Genomic DNA, 18,381 nt, shown 5'->3' with positions numbered 1-18,381 from the left:
ACCCAGTGGTGACATATGGCAAGACGCTCCTCGGGGCGCGTGTTGCGTGGGCCTCTCTCCTGGAGGCCCTCTGTCAGACCCAGTGTTGACATGTGGCAAGACACTCCTCGGGGCGCGTCTTGCTTGGGATTCTCTCCTGGAGGCCCTCAGTCAGACCCAGTGTTGACAAGTGTCAAGACGCTCCTCGGGGCACGTCTTTCTTGGGCCTCTCTCCTGGAGGCGCTCAGTCAGACCCATTGTTGACATGTGGCAAGATGCTCCTCGGGGCGCTTCTTGCTTGGGCCTCTCTCCTGGAGGCACTCAGTCAGACCCAGTGTTGACATTTGGCAAGACGCTCCTCGGGGCGCGTCTTGCTTGGGCCTCTCTCCTGGAGGCGCTCAGTCAGACCCAGTGGTGACATATGGCAAGACGCTCCTCAGGGTGCGTATTGCTTGGGCCTCTCTCCTGGAGGCCCTCTGTCAGACCCAGTGTTGACATGTGGCAAGACACTCCTCGGGGCACGTCTTGCTTGGGCTTCTCTCATGGAGGCCCTCAGTCAGACCCAGTGTTAACAAGTGTCAAGACACTCCTCGGGGCGCGTCTTGCTTGGGCCTCTCTCCTGGAGGCGCTCAGTCAGACCGAGTAGTGACATGTGGCATGACGCTCCTCGGGGCGCGTCTTGCTTGGGCCTCTCTCCTAGAGGCGCTCAGTCAGACCCAGTGGTGACATGTGGCAAGACACTCCTCGGGGCGCGTCTTGCTTGGGCCTCTCTCCTGGAGGCCCTCTGTCAGACCCAGTGTTGACATGTAGCAAGACGCTTGTCTGGGCGCGTCTTGCTTGGGCCTCTCTCATGGAGGCCCTCAGGTAGACCCAGTGTTGACAAGTGTCAAGACGCTCCTCGGGGCGCGTCTTGCTTGGGCCTCTCTCCTGGAGCCGCTCAGTCAGACCCAGTGTTGACATGTGGCAAGACGCTCCTTGGGGCGCGTCTTACTTGGGCCTCTCTCCTGGAGGCGCTCAGTCAGACCCAGTGGTGGCATGTGGCAAGACGCTCCTCGGGGCGCGTCTTGCTTGGGCCTCTCTCCTGGAGGCTCTCAGTCAGACCCAGTGGTGACATGTGGCAAGACGCTCCTCGGGGCGCGTCTTGCTTGGGCCTCTCTCCTGGAGGCGCTCAGTCAGACCGAGTGCTGACATGTGGCAAGACGCTCCTCGGGGCGCGTCTTGCTTGGGCCTCTCTCCTGGAGGCGCTCAGTCAGACCCAGTGGTGACATGTGGCAAGACGCTCCTCGGGGCACGTCTTGCTTGGGCCTCTCTCCTTGAGGCCCTCAATCAGACCCAGTGTTGACACGTGGCAAGACGCTCCTCGGGGCGCGTCTTGCTTGGGCCTCTCTCCTGGAGGTGCTCAGTCAGACCCAGTGTTGACATGTGGCAAGACGCTCCTCGGGGCGCGTCTTACTTGGGCCTCTCTCCTGGAGGCGCTCAGTCAGACCCAGTGTTGACATGTGGCAAGACGCTCCTCGGGGCGCGTCTTGCTTGGGCCTCTCTCCTGGAGGCGCTCAGTCAGACCGAGTGCTGACATGTGGCAAGACGCTCCTCGGGGCGCGTCTTGCTTGGGCCTCTCTCCTGGAGGCCCTCTGTCAGACCCAGTGTTGACATGTGGCAAGACGCTCCTCGGGGCGTGTCTTGCTTGGGCCTCTCTCATGGAGGCCCTCAGTCAGACCCAGTGTTGACAAGTGTCAAGACGCTCCTCGGGGCGCGTCTTGCTTGGGCCTCTCTCCTGGAGGCACTCAGTCAGACCCATTGTTGACATGTGGCAAGATGCTCCTCGGGGCGCGTCTTGCTTGGGCTTCTCTCCTGGAGGCCCTCAGTCAGACCCATTGTTGACAAGAGGCAAGACGCTCCTCGGGGCGCTTCTTGCTTGGGCCTCTCTCCTGGAGGCGCTCAGTCAGACCCAGTGTTGACATGTGGCAAGACGCTCCTCGGGGCACGTCTTGCTTGGGCCTCTCTCCTGGAGGCGCTCAGTCAAACCCAGTGTTGACATGTGGCAAGACGCTCCTCGGGGCGCGTCTTGCTTGGGCCTCTCTCCTGGAGGCGCTCAGTCAGACCCAGTGGTGACATGTGGCAAGACGCTCCTCGCGGCGCGTCTTACTTGGGCCTCTCTCCTGGAGGCGCTCAGTCAGACCCAGTGGTGACATGTGGCAAGACGCTCCTCGGGGCGCGTCTTGCTTGGGCCTCTCTCATGGAGGCCCTCAGTCAGACCCAGTGTTGACAAGTGTCAAGACGCTCCTCGGGGCGCGTCTTGCTTGGGCCTCTCTCCTGGAGGCACTCAGTCAGACCCATTGTTGACATGTGGCAAGATGCTCCTCGGGGCGCGTCTTGCTTGGGCTTCTCTCCTGGAGGCCCTCAGTCAGACCCATTGTTGACAAGAGGCAAGACGCTCCTCGGGGCGCTTCTTGCTTGGGCCTCTCTCCTGGAGGCGCTCAGTCAGACCCAGTGTTGACATGTGGCAAGACGCTCCTCGGGGCACGTCTTGCTTGGGCCTCTCGCCTGGAGGCGCTCAGTCAGACCCAGTGTTGACATGTGACAAGACGCTCCTCGGTGCACGTCTTGCTTGGGCCTCTCTCCTGGAGGCGCTCAGTCAGACCCAGTGGTGACATGTGGCAAGACGCTCCTCGCGGCGCGTCTTACTTGGGCCTCTCTCCTGGAGGCGCTCAGTCAGACCCAGTGTTGACATGTGGCAAGACGCTCCTCGGGGCGCGTCTTGCTTGGGCCTCTCTCCTGGAGGCTCTCAGTCAGACCCAGTGGTGACATGTGGCAAGACGCTCCTCGGGGCGCGTCTTGCTTGGGCCTCTCTCCTGGAGGCGCTCAGTCAGACCGAGTGCTGACATGTGGCAAGACGCTCCTCGGGGCGCGTCTTGCTTGGGCCTCTCTCCTGGAGGCGCTCAGTCAGACCCAGTGGTGACATGTGGCAAGACGCTCCTCGGGGCACGTCTTGCTTGGGCCTCTCTCCTGGAGGCCCTCAATCAGACCCAGTGTTGACACGTGGCAAGACGCTCCTCGGGGCGCGTCTTGCTTGGGCCTCTCTCCTGGAGGCGCTCAGTCAGACCCAGTGTTGACATGTGGCACGACGCTCCTCGGGGCGCGTCTTACTTGGGCCTCTCTCCTGGAGGCGCTCAGTCAGACCGAGTGCTGACATGTGGCAAGACGCTCCTCGGGGCACGTATTGCTTGGGCCTCTCTCCTGGAGGCCCTCTGTCAGACCCAGTGTTGACATGTGGCAAGACGCTCCTCGGGGCGCGTCTTGCTTGGGCTTCTCTCATTGAGACCCTCAGTCAGACCCAGTGTTGACATGTGTCAAGACGCTCCTCGGGGCGTGTCTTGCTTGGGCCTCTCTCCTGGAGGCGCTCAGTCAGACCCAGTGTTGACATGTGGCAAGACACTCCTCGGGGCGCGTCTTGCTTGGGCCTCTCTCCTGGAGGCCCTCTGTCAGACCCAGTGTTGACATGTGGCAAGACGCTCCTCGGGGCGCGTCTTGCTTGGGCCTCTCTCATGGAGGCCCTCAGTCAGACCCAGTGTTGACAAGTGTCAAGACGCTCCTCGGGGCGCGTCTTGCTTGGGCCTCATTCCTGGAGGCGCTCAGTCAGACCCATTGTTGACATGTGGCAAGACGCTCCTCGGGGCGCTTCTTGCTTGGGCCTCTCTCCTGGAGGCGCTCAGTCAGACCCAGTGTTGACATGTGGCAAGATGCTCCTCGGGGCACGTCTTGCTTGGGCCTCTCTCCTGGAGGCGCTCAGTCAGACCCAGTGTTGACATGTGGCAAGACGCTCCAAGGGGCGCGTCTTGGTTGGGCCTCTCTCCTGGAGGCCCTCTGTCAGACCCAGTGTTGACATGTGGCAAGACGCTCCAAGGGGCGCGTCTTGCTTGGGCCTCTCTCCTGGAGTCGCTCAGTCAGACCGAGTGCTGACATGTGGCAAGACGCTCCTCGGTGTGCGTCTTGCTTGGGCCTCTCTCCTGGATGCGCTCAGTCAGACCCAGTGTTGACATGTGGCAAGACGCTCCTCGGGGCGCTTCTTACTTGGGCCTCTCTCCTGGAGGCGCTCAGTCAGACCCAGTGTTGACATGTGGCAAGACACTCCTCGAGGCGCGTCTTGCTTGGGCCTCTCTCCTGGAGGCGCTCAGTCAGACCCAGTGTAGACATGTGGCAAGACGCTCCTCGGGGCGCGTCTTACTTGGGCCTCTCTCCTGGAGGCGCTCAGTCAGACCCATTGTTGACATGTGGCAAGACGCTCCTCGGGGCGCGTCTTGCTTGGGCTTCTCTCCTGGAGGCCCTCAGTCAGACCCATTGTTGACATGTGGCAAGATGCTCCTCGGGGCGCTTCTTGCTTGGGCCTCTCTCCTGGAGGCGCTCAGTCAGGCCCAGTGTTGGCATGTGGCAAGACTCTCCTCGGGGCGCTTGTTGCTTGGGCCTCTCTCCTGGAGGCGCTCAGTCAGACCCAGTGTTGACATGTGGCAAGACTCTCATCGGGGCACGTCTTGCTTGGGCCTCTCTCCTGGAGGCGCTCAGTCAGACCCAGTGTTGACATGTGGCCTGACACTCCTCGGGGCGCGTCTTGCTTGGGCCTCTCTCCTGGAGGCCCTCTGTCAGACCCAGTGTTGACATGTGTCAAGACGCTCCTCGGGGCGTGTCTTGCTTTGGCCTCTCTCCTGGAGGCCCTCAGTAAGACCCATTGTTGACATGTGGCAAGACGCTCCTCGGGGCGTGTCTTGCTTGGGCTTCTCTCCTGGAGGCCCTCAGTCAAACCCATTGTTGACATGTGGCAAGACGCTCCTCGGGGCGCGTCTTGCTTGGGCCTCTCTGCAGAAGGCCCTCAATCAGACCCAGTGTTGACACGTGGCAAGACGCTCCTCGGGGCGCGTCTTGCTTGGGCCTCTCTCCAGAAGGCCCTCAATCAGACCCAGTGTTGACACGTGGCAAGACGCTCCTCGGTGCGCGTCTTGCTTGGGCCTCTCTCCTGGAGGCGCTGAGTCAGACTGAGTAGTGACATGTGGCCTGACGCTCCTCGGGAATCGTCTTGCTTGGGCCTCTCTCAAGGAGGCGCTCAGTCAGACCCAGTGGTGACATGTGGCAAGACACTCTTCGGGGCGCGTCTTGCTTGGGCCTCTCTCCTGGAGGCCCTCTGTCAGACCCAGTGTTGACATGTGTCAAGACGCTCCTCGGGGCGTGTCTTGCTTTGGCCTCTCTCCTGGAGGCCCTCAGTAAGACCCATTGTTGACATGTGGCAAGACGCTCCTCGGGGCGTGTCTTGCTTGGGCTTCTCTCCTGGAGGCCCTCAGTCAAACCCATTGTTGACATGTGGCAAGACGCTCCTCGGGGCGCGTCTTGCTTGGGCCTCTCTGCAGAAGGCCCTCAATCAGACCCAGTGTTGACACGTGGCAAGACGCTCCTCGGGGCGCGTCTTGCTTGGGCCTCTCTCCAGAAGGCCCTCAATCAGACCCAGTGTTGACACGTGGCAAGACGCTCCTCGGTGCGCGTCTTGCTTGGGCCTCTCTCCTGGAGGCGCTGAGTCAGACTGAGTAGTGGCATGTGGCCTGACGCTCCTCGGGGATCGTCTTGCTTGGGCCTCTCTCATGGAGGCGCTCAGTCAGACCGAGTGCTGACATGTGGCAAGACGCTCCTCGGGGCGCGTCTTGCTTGGGCCTCTCTCCTGGAGGCGCTCAGTCAGACCCAGTGGTGACATGTGGCAAGACGCTCCTCGGGGCACGTCTTGCTTGGGCCTCTCTCCTGGAGGCCCTCAATCAGACCCAGTGTTGACACGTGGCAAGACGCTCCTCGGGGCGCGTCTTGCTTGGGCCTCTCTCCTGGAGGCGCTCAGTCAGACCCAGTGTTGACATGTGGCACGACGCTCCTCGGGGCGCGTCTTACTTGGGCCTCTCTCCTGGAGGCGCTCAGTCAGACCGAGTGCTGACATGTGGCAAGACGCTCCTCGGGGCACGTATTGCTTGGGCCTCTCTCCTGGAGGCCCTCTGTCAGACCCAGTGTTGACATGTGGCAAGACGCTCCTCGGGGCGCGTCTTGCTTGGGCTTCTCTCATTGAGGCCCTCAGTCAGACCCAGTGTTGACATGTGTCAAGACGCTCCTCGGGGCGTGTCTTGCTTGGGCCTCTCTCCTGGAGGCGCTCAGTCAGACCCAGTGTTGACATGTGGCAAGACACTCCTCGGGGCGCGTCTTGCTTGGGCCTCTCTCCTGGAGGCCCTCTGTCAGACCCAGTGTTGACATGTGGCAAGACGCTCCTCGGGGCGCGTCTTGCTTGGGCCTCTCTCATGGAGGCCCTCAGTCAGACCCAGTGTTGACAAGTGTCAAGACGCTCCTCGGGGCGCGTCTTGCTTGGGCCTCATTCCTGGAGGCGCTCAGTCAGACCCATTGTTGACATGTGGCAAGACGCTCCTCGGGGCGCTTCTTGCTTGGGCCTCTCTCCTGGAGGCGCTCAGTCAGACACAGTGTTGACATGTGGCAAGATGCTCCTCGGGGCACGTCTTGCTTGGGCCTCTCTCCTGGAGGCGCTCAGTCAGACCCAGTGTTGACATGTGGCAAGACGCTCCTCGGGGCGCGTCTTGGTTGGGCCTCTCTCCTGGAGGCCCTCTGTCAGACCCAGTGTTGACATGTGGCAAGACGCTCCAAGGGGCGCGTCTTGCTTGGGCCTCTCTCCTGGAGGCGCTCAGTCAGACCGAGTGCTGACAGTTGGCAAGACGCTCCTCGGTGTGCGTCTTGCTTGGGCCTCTCTCCTGGAGGCGCTCAGTCAGACCCAGTGTTGACATGTGGCAAGACGCTCCTCGGGGCGCTTCTTACTTGGGCCTCTCTCCTGGAGGCGCTCAGTCAGACCCAGTGTTGACATGTGGCAAGACACTCCTCGGGGCGCGTCTTGCTTGGGCCTCTCTCCTGGAGGCGCTCAGTCAGACCCAGTGTTGACATGTGGCAAGACGCTCCTCGGGGCGCGTCTTACTTGGGCCTCTCTCCTGGAGGCGCTCAGTCAGACCCATTGTTGACATGTGGCAAGACGCTCCTCGGGGCGCGTCTTGCTTGGGCTTCTCTCCTGGAGGCCCTCAGTCAGACCCATTGTTGACATGTGGCAAGATGCTCCTCGGGGCGCTTCTTGCTTGGGCCTCTCTCCTGGAGGCGCTCAGTCAGGCCCAGTGTTGACATGTGGCAAGACACTCTTCGGGGCGCGTCTTGCTTGGGCCTCTCTCCTGGAGGCCCTCTGTCAGACCCAGTGTTGACATGTGTCAAGACGCTCCTCGGGGCGTGTCTTGCTTTGGCCTCTCTCCTGGAGGCCCTCAGTAAGACCCATTGTTGACATGTGGCAAGACGCTCCTCGGGGCGTGTCTTGCTTGGGCTTCTCTCCTGGAGGCCCTCAGTCAAACCCATTGTTGACATGTGGCAAGACGCTCCTCGGGGCGCGTCTTGCTTGGGCCTCTCTGCAGAAGGCCCTCAATCAGACCCAGTGTTGACACGTGGCAAGACGCTCCTCGGGGCGCGTCTTGCTTGGGCCTCTCTCCAGAAGGCCCTCAATCAGACCCAGTGTTGACACGTGGCAAGACGCTCCTCGGTGCGCGTCTTGCTTGGGCCTCTCTCCTGGAGGCGCTGAGTCAGACTGAGTAGTGGCATGTGGCCTGACGCTCCTCGGGGATCGTCTTGCTTGGGCCTCTCTCATGGAGGCGCTCAGTCAGACCGAGTGCTGACATGTGGCAAGACGCTCCTCGGGGCGCGTCTTGCTTGGGCCTCTCTCCTGGAGGCGCTCAGTCAGACCCAGTGGTGACATGTGGCAAGACGCTCCTCGGGGCACGTCTTGCTTGGGCCTCTCTCCTGGAGGCCCTCAATCAGACCCAGTGTTGACACGTGGCAAGACGCTCCTCGGGCCGCGTCTTGCTTGGGCCTCTCTCCTGGAGGCGCTCAGTCAGACCCAGTGTTGACATGTGGCACGACGCTCCTCGGGGCGCGTCTTACTTGGGCCTCTCTCCTGGAGGCGCTCAGTCAGACCGAGTGCTGACATGTGGCAAGACGCTCCTCGGGGCACGTATTGCTTGGGCCTCTCTCCTGGAGGCCCTCTGTCAGACCCAGTGTTGACATGTGGCAAGACGCTCCTCGGGGCGCGTCTTGCTTGGGCTTCTCTCATTGAGGCCCTCAGTCAGACCCAGTGTTGACATGTGTCAAGACGCTCCTCGGGGCGTGTCTTGCTTGGGCCTCTCTCCTGGAGGCGCTCAGTCAGACCCAGTGTTGACATGTGGCAAGACACTCCTCGGGGCGCGTCTTGCTTGGGCCTCTCTCCTGGAGGCCCTCTGTCAGACCCAGTGTTGACATGTGGCAAGACGCTCCTCGGGGCGCGTCTTGCTTGGGCCTCTCTCATGGAGGCCCTCAGTCAGACCCAGTGTTGACAAGTGTCAAGACGCTCCTCGGGGCGCGTCTTGCTTGGGCCTCATTCCTGGAGGCGCTCAGTCAGACCCATTGTTGACATGTGGCAAGACGCTCCTCGGGGCGCTTCTTGCTTGGGCCTCTCTCCTGGAGGCGCTCAGTCAGACCCAGTGTTGACATGTGGCAAGATGCTCCTCGGGGCACGTCTTGCTTGGGCCTCTCTCCTGGAGGCGCTCAGTCAGACCCAGTGTTGACATGTGGCAAGACGCTCCTCGGGGCGCGTCTTGGTTGGGCCTCTCTCCTGGAGGCCCTCTGTCAGACCCAGTGTTGACATGTGGCAAGACGCTCCAAGGGGCGCGTCTTGCTTGGGCCTCTCTCCTGGAGGCGCTCAGTCAGACCGAGTGCTGACAGTTGGCAAGACGCTCCTCGGTGTGCGTCTTGCTTGGGCCTCTCTCCTGGAGGCGCTCAGTCAGACCCAGTGTTGACATGTGGCAAGACGCTCCTCGGGGCGCTTCTTACTTGGGCCTCTCTCCTGGAGGCGCTCAGTCAGACCCAGTGTTGACATGTGGCAAGACACTCCTCGGGGCGCGTCTTGCTTGGGCCTCTCTCCTGGAGGCGCTCAGTCAGACCCAGTGTTGACATGTGGCAAGACGCTCCTCGGGGCGCGTCTTACTTGGGCCTCTCTCCTGGAGGCGCTCAGTCAGACCCATTGTTGACATGTGGCAAGACGCTCCTCGGGGCGCGTCTTGCTTGGGCTTCTCTCCTGGAGGCCCTCAGTCAGACCCATTGTTGACATGTGGCAAGATGCTCCTCGGGGCGCTTCTTGCTTGGGCCTCTCTCCTGGAGGCGCTCAGTCAGGCCCAGTGTTGACATGTGGCAAGACTCTCCTCGGGGCGCTTGTTGCTTGGGCCTCTCTCCTGGAGGCGCTCAGTCAGACCCAGTGTTGACATGTGGCAAGACTCTCATCGGGGCACGTCTTGCTTGGGCCTCTCTCCTGGAGGCGCACAGTCAGACCCAGTGTTGACATGTGGCCTGACACTCCTCGGGGCGCGTCTTGCTTGGGCCTCTATCCTGGAGGCCCTCTGTCAGACCCAGTGTTGACATGTGTCAAGACGCTCCTCGGGGCGTGTCTTGCTTTGGCCTCTCTCCTGGAGGCCCTCAGTAAGACCCATTGTTGACATGTGGCAAGACGCTCCTCGGGGCGTGTCTTGCTTGGGCTTCTCTCCTGGAGGCCCTCAGTCAAACCCATTGTTGACATGTGGCAAGACGCTCCTCGGGGCGCGTCTTGCTTGGGCCTCTCTGCAGAAGGCCCTCAATCAGACCCAGTGTTGACACGTGGCAAGACGCTCCTCGGGGCGCGTCTTGCTTGGGCCTCTCTCCAGAAGGCCCTCAATCAGACCCAGTGTTGACACGTGGCCTGACGCTCCTCGGGAATCGTCTTGCTTGGGCCTCTCTCAAGGAGGCGCTCAGTCAGACCCAGTGGTGACATGTGGCAAGACACTCTTCGGGGCGCGTCTTGCTTGGGCCTCTCTCCTGGAGGCCCTCTGTCAGACCCAGTGTTGACATGTGTCAAGACGCTCCTCGGGGCGTGTCTTGCTTTGGCCTCTCTCCTGGAGGCCCTCAGTAAGACCCATTGTTGACATGTGGCAAGACGCTCCTCGGGGCGTGTCTTGCTTGGGCTTCTCTCCTGGAGGCCCTCAGTCAAACCCATTGTTGACATGTGGCAAGACGCTCCTCGGGGCGCGTCTTGCTTGGGCCTCTCTGCAGAAGGCCCTCAATCAGACCCAGTGTTGACACGTGGCAAGACGCTCCTCGGGGCGCGTCTTGCTTGGGCCTCTCTCCAGAAGGCCCTCAATCAGACCCAGTGTTGACACGTGGCAAGACGCTCCTCGGTGCGCGTCTTGCTTGGGCCTCTCTCCTGGAGGCGCTGAGTCAGACTGAGTAGTGGCATGTGGCCTGACGCTCCTCGGGGATCGTCTTGCTTGGGCCTCTCTCATGGAGGCGCTCAGTCAGACCCAGTGGTGTCATGTGGCAAGACACTCTTCGGGGCGCGTCTTGCTTGGGCCTCTCTCCTGGAGGCCCTCTGTCAGACCCAGTGTTGACATGTGTCAAGACGCTCCTAGGGGCGCGTCTTGCTTGGGCTTCTCTCCAGAAGGCCCTCAATCAGACCCAGTGTTGACAAGTGGCAAGACGTTCCTCGGGGCGCGTCTTGCTTGGGCCTCTCTCCTGGAGGCGCTCACTCAGACTGAGTAGTGACATGTGGCCTGACGCTCCTCGGGGCGCGTCTTGCGTGGGCCTCTCTCCTGGAGGTGCTCAGTCAGACCCAGTGGTGACATGTGGCAAGACACTCCTCGGGGCGCGTCTTGCTTGCGCCTCTCTCCTGGAGGCCCTCTGTCAGACCCAGTGTTGACATGTGTCAAGACGCTCCTCGGGGCGCGTCTTGCTTGGGCTTCTCTCCTGGAGGCCCTCAGTCAGACCCATTGTTGACATGTGGCAAGACGCTCCTCGGGGCGCGTCTTGCTTGGACTTCTCTCCTGGAGGAGCTCAGACAGACCCAGTGTTGACATGTGACAAGACGCTCCTCGGTGCACGTCTTGCTTGGGCCTCTCTCCAGGAGGCGCTCAGTCAGACCCAGTTCTGACATGTGGCAAGACGCTCCTCGGGGCGCGTCTTGCTTGGGCTTCTCTCCTGGAGGCGCTCAGTCAGACCCAGTGTTGACATGTGGCAAGATGATCCTCGGGGCGCGTCTTGCTTGGGCCTCTCGCTTGGAGGCGCTCAGTCAGACCCAGTGTTGACATGTGGCAAGACGCTCCTCGGGGCGCGTCTTGCTTGGGCCTCTCTCCTGGAGGCGCTCAGTCAGACCCAGTGTTGACATGTGGCAAGACGCTCCTCGGGGCGCGTCTTGCTTGGGCTTCTCTCCTGGAGGCCCTCAGTCAGACCCATTGTTGACATGTGGCAAGACGCTCCTCGGGGCGCGTCTTGCTTGGGCCTCTCTCCTGGAGGCGCTCAGTCAGAACGAGTAGTGACATGTGGCAAGAAGCTCCTCGGGGCGCGTCTTGCTTGGGCCTCTCTCCTGGAGGCGCTCAGTCAGACCGAGTGCTGACATGTGGCAAGACGCTCCTCAGGGCGCGTCTTGCTGGGGCTTCTCTCATGGAGGCACTCAGTCAGACCCAGTGTTGACATGTGGCAAGACGCTCCTCGGGGCTCGTATTGCTTGGGCCTCTCTCCTGGAGGCGCTCAGTCAGACCCAGTGGTGAAACGTGGCAAGACGCTCCTCGGGGCGCGTCTTCCTTGGGCCTCTCTCCTGGAGGCGCTCAGTCAGACCCAGTGGTGACATGTGGCAAGACGCTCCTCGGGGAGCGTCTTGCTTGGGCCTCTCTCCTGGAGGTGCTCAGTCAGACCCAGTGTTGACACGTGGCAAGACGCTCCTTGGGGCGCGTCTTGCTTGGGCCTCTCTCCAGAAGGCCCTCAATCAGACCCAGTGTTGACATGTGGTAAGACGTTCCTCGGGGCGCGTCTTGCTTGGGCCTCTCTCCTGGAGGCGCTCAGTCAGACTGAGTAGTGACATGTGGCCTGACGCTCCTCGGGGCGCGTCTTGCTTGGGCCTCTCTCCTGGAGGCACTCAGTCAGACCCATTGTTGACATGTGGCAAGACGCTCCTCGGGGCGCATCATTTTTGGGCCTCTCTCCAGAAGGCCCTTAATCAGACCCAGTGTTGACACGTGGCAAGACACTCCTCGGGGCGTGTCTTGCTTGGACCTCTCTCCTGGAGGCGCTCAGTCAGACCCAGTGTTTACATGTGGCAAGACGCTCCTCGGGGCGCGTCTTGCTTGGGCCTCTCTCCTGGAGGCACTCAGTCAGAACCAGAGGTGACATGTGGCAAGATGCTCCTCGGGGCGCGTCTTGCTAGGGCCTCTCTCCTGGAGGCCCTCCGTCAGACCCAGTGTTGACATGTTGCAAGACGCTCCTCCGGGCGCGTCTTGCTTGGGCCTCTCTCCTGGAGGCGCTCAGTCAGACCCAGTGTTGACATGTGGCAAGACGCTCCTCGGGGCGCGTCTTGATTGGGCTTCTCTCCTGGAGGCCCTCAGTCAGACCCATCGTTGACATGTGGCAAGACGCTCCTCGGGGCGCGTCTTGCTTGGGCCACTCTCCTGGAGGCGCTCAGTCAGACCGAGTGCTGACATAAGGCAAGATGCTCATCGGGGCGTGTCTTGCTGGGGACTCTCTCCTGGAGGCGCTCAGTCAGACCCAGTGCTGACATGTGGCAAGACGCACCTCGGGGCGCGTCTTGCTTGGGCCTCTCTCCTGGAGGCGCTCAGTCAGACCCAGTGTTGACATGTGGCAAGACGCTCCTCGGGGCGCGTCTTGCTTGGGCTTCTCTCCTGGAGGAGCTCAGACAGACCCAGTGTTGACATGTGACAAGACGCTCCTCGGTGCACGTCTTGCTTGGGCCTCTCTCCTGGAGGCGCTCAGTCAGACCCAGTTCTGACATGTGGCAAGACGCTCCTCGGGGCGCGTCTTGCTTGGGCTTCTCTCCTGGAGGCGCTCAGTCAGACCCAGTGTTGACATGTGGCAAGATGATCCTCGGGGCGCGTCTTGCTTGGGCCTCTCGCTTGGAGGCGCTCAGTCAGACCCAGTGTTGACATGTGGCAAGACGCTCCTCGGGGCGCGTCTTGCTTGGGCCTCTCTCCTGGAGGCGCTCAGTCAGACCCAGTGTTGACATGTGGCAAGACGCTCCTCGGGGCGCGTCTTGCTTGGGCTTCTCTCCTGGAGGCCCTCAGTCAGACCCATTGTTGACATGTGGCAAGACGTTCCTCGGGGCGCGTCTTGCTTGGGCCTCTCTCCTGGAGGCGCTCAGTCAGAACGAGTAGTGACATGTGGCAAGAAGCTCCTCGGGGCGCGTCTTGCTTGGGCCTCTCTCCTGGAGGCGCTCAGTCAGACCGAGTGCTGACATGTGGCAAGACGCTCCTCAGGGCGCGTCTTGCTGGGGCTTCTCTCATGGAGGCACTCAGTCAGACCCAGTGTTGACATGTGGCAAGACGCTCCTCGGGGCTCGTATTGCTTGGGCCTCTCTCCTGGAGGCGCTCAGTCAGACCCAGTGGTGAAACGTGGCAAGACGCTCCTCGGGGCGCGTCTTTCTTGGGCCTCTCTCCTGGAGGCGCTCAGTCAGACCCAGTGGTGACATGTGGCAAGACGCTCCTCGGGGCGCGTCTTGCTTGGGCCTCTCTCCTGGAGGTGCTCAGTCAGACCCAGTGTTGACACGTGGCAAGACGCTCCTTGGGGCGCGTCTTGCTTGGGCCTCTCTCCAGAAGGCCCTCAATCAGACCCAGTGTTGACATGTGGTAAGACGTTCCTCGGGGCGCGTCTTGCTTGGGCCTCTCTCCTGGAGGCGCTCAGTCAGACTGAGTAGTGACATGTGGCCTGACGCTCCTCGGGGCGCGTCTTGCTTGGGCTTCTCTCATGGAGGCACTCAGTCAGACCCAGTGTTGACACGTGGCAAGACGCTCCTCGGGGCTCGTCTTGCTTGGGCCTCTCTCCTGGAGGCGCTCAGTCAGACCCAGTGGTGACACGTGGCAAGACGCTCCTCGGGGCGCGTCTTGCTTCGGCCTCTCTCCTGGAGGTGCTCAGTCAGACCGAGTGCTGACATGTGGCAAGAAGCTCCTCGGGGCGCGTCTTGCTTGGGCTTCTCTCCTGGAGGCCCTCAGTAAGACCCATTGTTGACATGTGGCAAGACGCTCCTCGGGGCGCGTCTTGCTTGGGCTTCTCTCCTGGAGGCCCTCAGTCAGACCCATTGTTGACATGTGGCAAGACACTCCTCGGGGCGCATCTTGCTTGGGCATCTCTCCAGAAGGCCCTCAATCAGACCCAGTGTTGACATGTGGCAAGACGCTCCTCGGGGCGCGTCTTGCTTGGGCCTCTCTCCTGGAGGCGCTCAGTCAGACTGAGTAGTGACATGTGGCCTGACGCTCCTCGGGGCGCGTCTTGCTTGGGCCTCTCTCCTGGAGGCGCTCAGTCAGACCCAGTGGTGACATGTGGCAAGAATCTCCTCGGGGCGCGTCTTGCTTGGGCCTCTCTCCTGGAGGCCCTCTGTCAGACCCAGTGTTGACATGTGGCAAGACGCTCCTCGGGGTGCGTCTTGCTTGGGCATCTCTCCAGAAGGCCCTCAATCAGACCCAGTGTTGACATGTGGCAAGACACTCCTCGGGGCGCGTCTTGCTTGGGCCTCTCTCCTGGAGGCGCTCAGTCAGACCCAGTGGTGACATGTGGCAAGACGCTCCTCAGGCCGCGTCTTGCTTGGCCTCTCTCCAGAAGGCCCTCAATCAGACCCAGTGTTGACACATGGCAAGACGCTCCTCGGGGCGCGTCTTGCTTGGGCCTCTCTCCTGGAGGCCCTCAGTAAGACCCATTGTTGACATGTGGCAAGACGGTCCTCGGGGCGTGTCTTGCTTGGGCTTCTCTCCTGGAGGCCCTCAGTCAGACCCATTGTTGACATGTGGCAAGACGCTCCTCGGGGCGCGTCTTGCTTGGGCCTCTCTCCTGGAGGCGCTCAGTCAGACTGAGTAGTGACATGTGGCCTGACGCTCCTCGGGGCGCGTCTTGCTTGGGCCTCTCTCATGGAGGCGCTCAGTCAGACCCAGTGGTGACATGTGGCAAGACACTCTTCGGGGCGCGTCTTGCTTGGTCCTCTCTCCTGGAGGCCCTCTGTCAGACCCAGTGTTGACATGTGTCAAGACGCTCCTCGGGGCGCGTCTTGCTTGGGCTTCTCTCCTGGAGGCCCTCAGTCAGACCCATTGTTGACATGTGGCAAGACGCTCCTCGGGGCGCGTCTTGCTTGGGCTTCTCTCCTGGAGGCGCTCAGTCAGAACCAGAGGTGACATGTGGCAAGACGCTCCTCGGTGCGCGTCTTGCTTTGGCTTCTCTCCTGGAGGCCCTCAGTCAGACCCATTGTTGACATGTGGCAAGACGCTCCTCGGGGCGCATCTTGCTTGGGCCTCTCTCCAGAAGGCCCTCAATCAGACCCAGTGTTGACACGTGGCAAGACGTTCCTCGGGGCGCGTCTTGCTTGGGCCTCTCTCCTGGAGGCGCTCAGTCAGACCCAGTTCTGACCTGTGGCAAGACGCTCCTCGGGGCGCGTCTTGCTTGGGCCTCTCTCCTGGAGGCGCTCAGTCAGACCCAGTGTTGACATGTGGCAAGACGCTCCTCGGGGCGCATCTTGCTTGGGCCTCTCGCCTGGAGGCTCTCAGTCAGACCCAGTGTTGAAATGTGGCAAGACGCTCCTCGGGGCGCGTCTTGCTTGGGCCTCTCTCCTGGAGGCGCTCAGTCAGACCCAGTGTTGACATGTGGCAAGACGCTCCTCGGGGCGCGTCTTGCTTGGGCTTCTCTCCTGGAGGCCCTCAGTCAGACCCATTGTTGACATGTGGCAATACGCTCCCCGGGGCGCGTCTTGCTTGGGCCTCTCTCCTGGAGGCGCTCAGTCAGACCGAGTGCTGACATGTGGCAAGATGCTCCTCGGGGCGCATCTTGCTGGGGCTTCTCTCATGGAGGCACTCAGTCAGACCCAGTGTTGACATGTGACAAGACGCTCCTCGGGGCTCGTCTTGCTTGGGCCTCTCTCCAGAAGGCCCTCAATCAGACCCAGTGTTGACACGTGGCAAGACGTTCCTCGGGGCGCGTCTTGCTTGGGCCTCTCTCCTGGAGGCGCTCAGACAGACCCAGTGTTGACATGTGACAAGATGCTCCTCGGTGCACGTCTTGCTTGGGCCTCTCTCCTGGAGGCGCTCAGTCAGACTGATTAGTGACATGTGGCCTGACGCTCGTCGGGGCGCGTCTTGCTTGGGCCTCTCTCATGGAGGCGCTCAGTCAGACCCAGTGGTGACATGTGGCAAGACACTCTTCGGGGCGCGTCTTGCTTGGGCCTCTCTCCTGGAGGCTCTCTGTCAGACCCAGTGTTGACATGTGTCAAGACGCTCCTCGGGTCGCGTCTTGCTTGGGCTTCTCTCCTGGAGTCCCTCAGTCAGACCCATTGTTGACATGTGGCAAGACGCTCCTCGGGGCGCGTCTTGCTTGGGCTTCTCTCCTGGAGGCGCTCAGACAGACCCAGTGTTGACATATGACAAGACGCTCCTCGGGGCGCGTCTTGCTTGGGCCTCTCTCCTGGAGGCGCTCAGTCAGAACCAGAGGTGACATGTGGCAAGACGCTCCTCGGGGCGCGTCTTGCTTGGGCTTCTCTCCTGGAGGCCCTCAGTCAGACCCATTGTTGACATGTGGCAAGACGCTCCTCGGGGCGCATCTTGATTGGGCCTCTCTCCAGAAGGCCCTCAATCAGACCCAGTGTTGACACGTGGCAAGACGTTCCTCGGGGCGCGTCTTGCTTGGGCCTCTCTCCTGGAGGCGCTCAGTCAGACTGAGTAGTGACATGTGGCCTGACGCTCCTCGGGGCGCGTCTTGCTTGGGCCTCTCTCCTGGAGGCGCTCAGTCAGACCCAGTGGTGATATGTGGCAAGACGCTCCTCGGGGCGCGTCTTGCTTGGGCCTCTCTCCTGGAGGTGCTCAGTCAGACCCAGTGTTGACACGTGGCAAGACGCTCCTTGGGGCGCGTCTTGCTTGGGCCTCTCTCCAGAAGGCCCTCAATCAGACCCAGTGTTGACATGTGGTAAGACGTTCCTCGGGGCGCGTCTTGCTTGGGCCTCTCTCCTGGAGGCGCTCAGTCAGACTGAGTAGTGACATGTGGCCTGACGCTCCTCGGGGCGCGTCTTGCTTGGGCCTCTCTCCTGGAGGCACTCAGTCAGACCCATTGTTGACATGTGGCAAGACGCTCCTCGGGGCGCATCATTTTTGGGCCTCTCTCCAGAAGGCCCTTAATCAGACCCAGTGTTGACACGTGGCAAGACACTCCTCGGGGCGTGTCTTGCTTGGACCTCTCTCCTGGAGGCGCTCAGTCAGACCCAGTGTTTACATGTGGCAAGACGCTCCTCGGGGCGCGTCTTGCTTGGGCCTCTCTCCTGGAGGCACTCAGTCAGAACCAGAGGTGACATGTGGCAAGATGCTCCTCGGGGCGCGTCTTGCTAGGGCCTCTCTCCTGGAGGCCCTCCGTCAGACCCAGTGTTGACATGTTGCAAGACGCTCCTCCGGGCGCGTCTTGCTTGGGCCTCTCTCCTGGAGGCGCTCAGTCAGACCCAGTGTTGACATGTGGCAAGACGCTCCTCGGGGCGCGTCTTGATTGGGCTTCTCTCCTGGAGGCCCTCAGTCAGACCCATCGTTGACATGTGGCAAGACGCTCCTCGGGGCGCGTCTTGCTTGGGCCACTCTCCTGGAGGCGCTCAGTCAGACCGAGTGCTGACATAAGGCAAGATGCTCATCGGGGCGTGTCTTGCTGGGGACTCTCTCCTGGAGGCGCTCAGTCAGACCCAGTGCTGACATGTGGCAAGACGCACCTCGGGGCGCGTCTTGCTTGGGCCTCTCTCCTGGAGGCGCTCAGTCAGACCCAGTGTTGACATGTGGCAAGACGCTCCTCGGGGCGCGTCTTGCTTGGGCTTCTCTCCTGGAGGAGCTCAGACAGACCCAGTGTTGACATGTGACAAGACGCTCCTCGGTGCACGTCTTGCTTGGGCCTCTCTCCTGGAGGCGCTCAGTCAGACCCAGTGTTTACATGTGGCAAGACGCTCCTCGGGGCGCGTCTTGCTTGGGCCTCTCTCCTGGAGGCACTCAGTCAGAACCAGAGGTGACATGTGGCAAGATGCTCCTCGGGGCGCGTCTTGCTTGGGCTTCTCTCCTGGAGGAGCTCAGACAGACCCAGTGTTGACATGTGACAAGACGCTCCTCGGTGCACGTCTTGCTTGGGCCTCTCTCCTGGAGGCGCTCAGTCAGACCCAGTTCTGACATGTGGCAAGACGCTCCTCGGGGCGCGTCTTGCTTGGGCTTCTCTCCTGGAGGCGCTCAGTCAGACCCAGTGTTGACATGTGGCAAGATGATCCTCGGGGCGCGTCTTGCTTGGGCCTCT

This window comes from Nothobranchius furzeri, chromosome 3, assembly GCF_043380555.1.
Source record: "Nothobranchius furzeri strain GRZ-AD chromosome 3, NfurGRZ-RIMD1, whole genome shotgun sequence".
NCBI lineage: Eukaryota > Metazoa > Chordata > Actinopteri > Cyprinodontiformes > Nothobranchiidae > Nothobranchius > Nothobranchius furzeri.
This window is presented reverse-complemented; position numbering follows the sequence as displayed.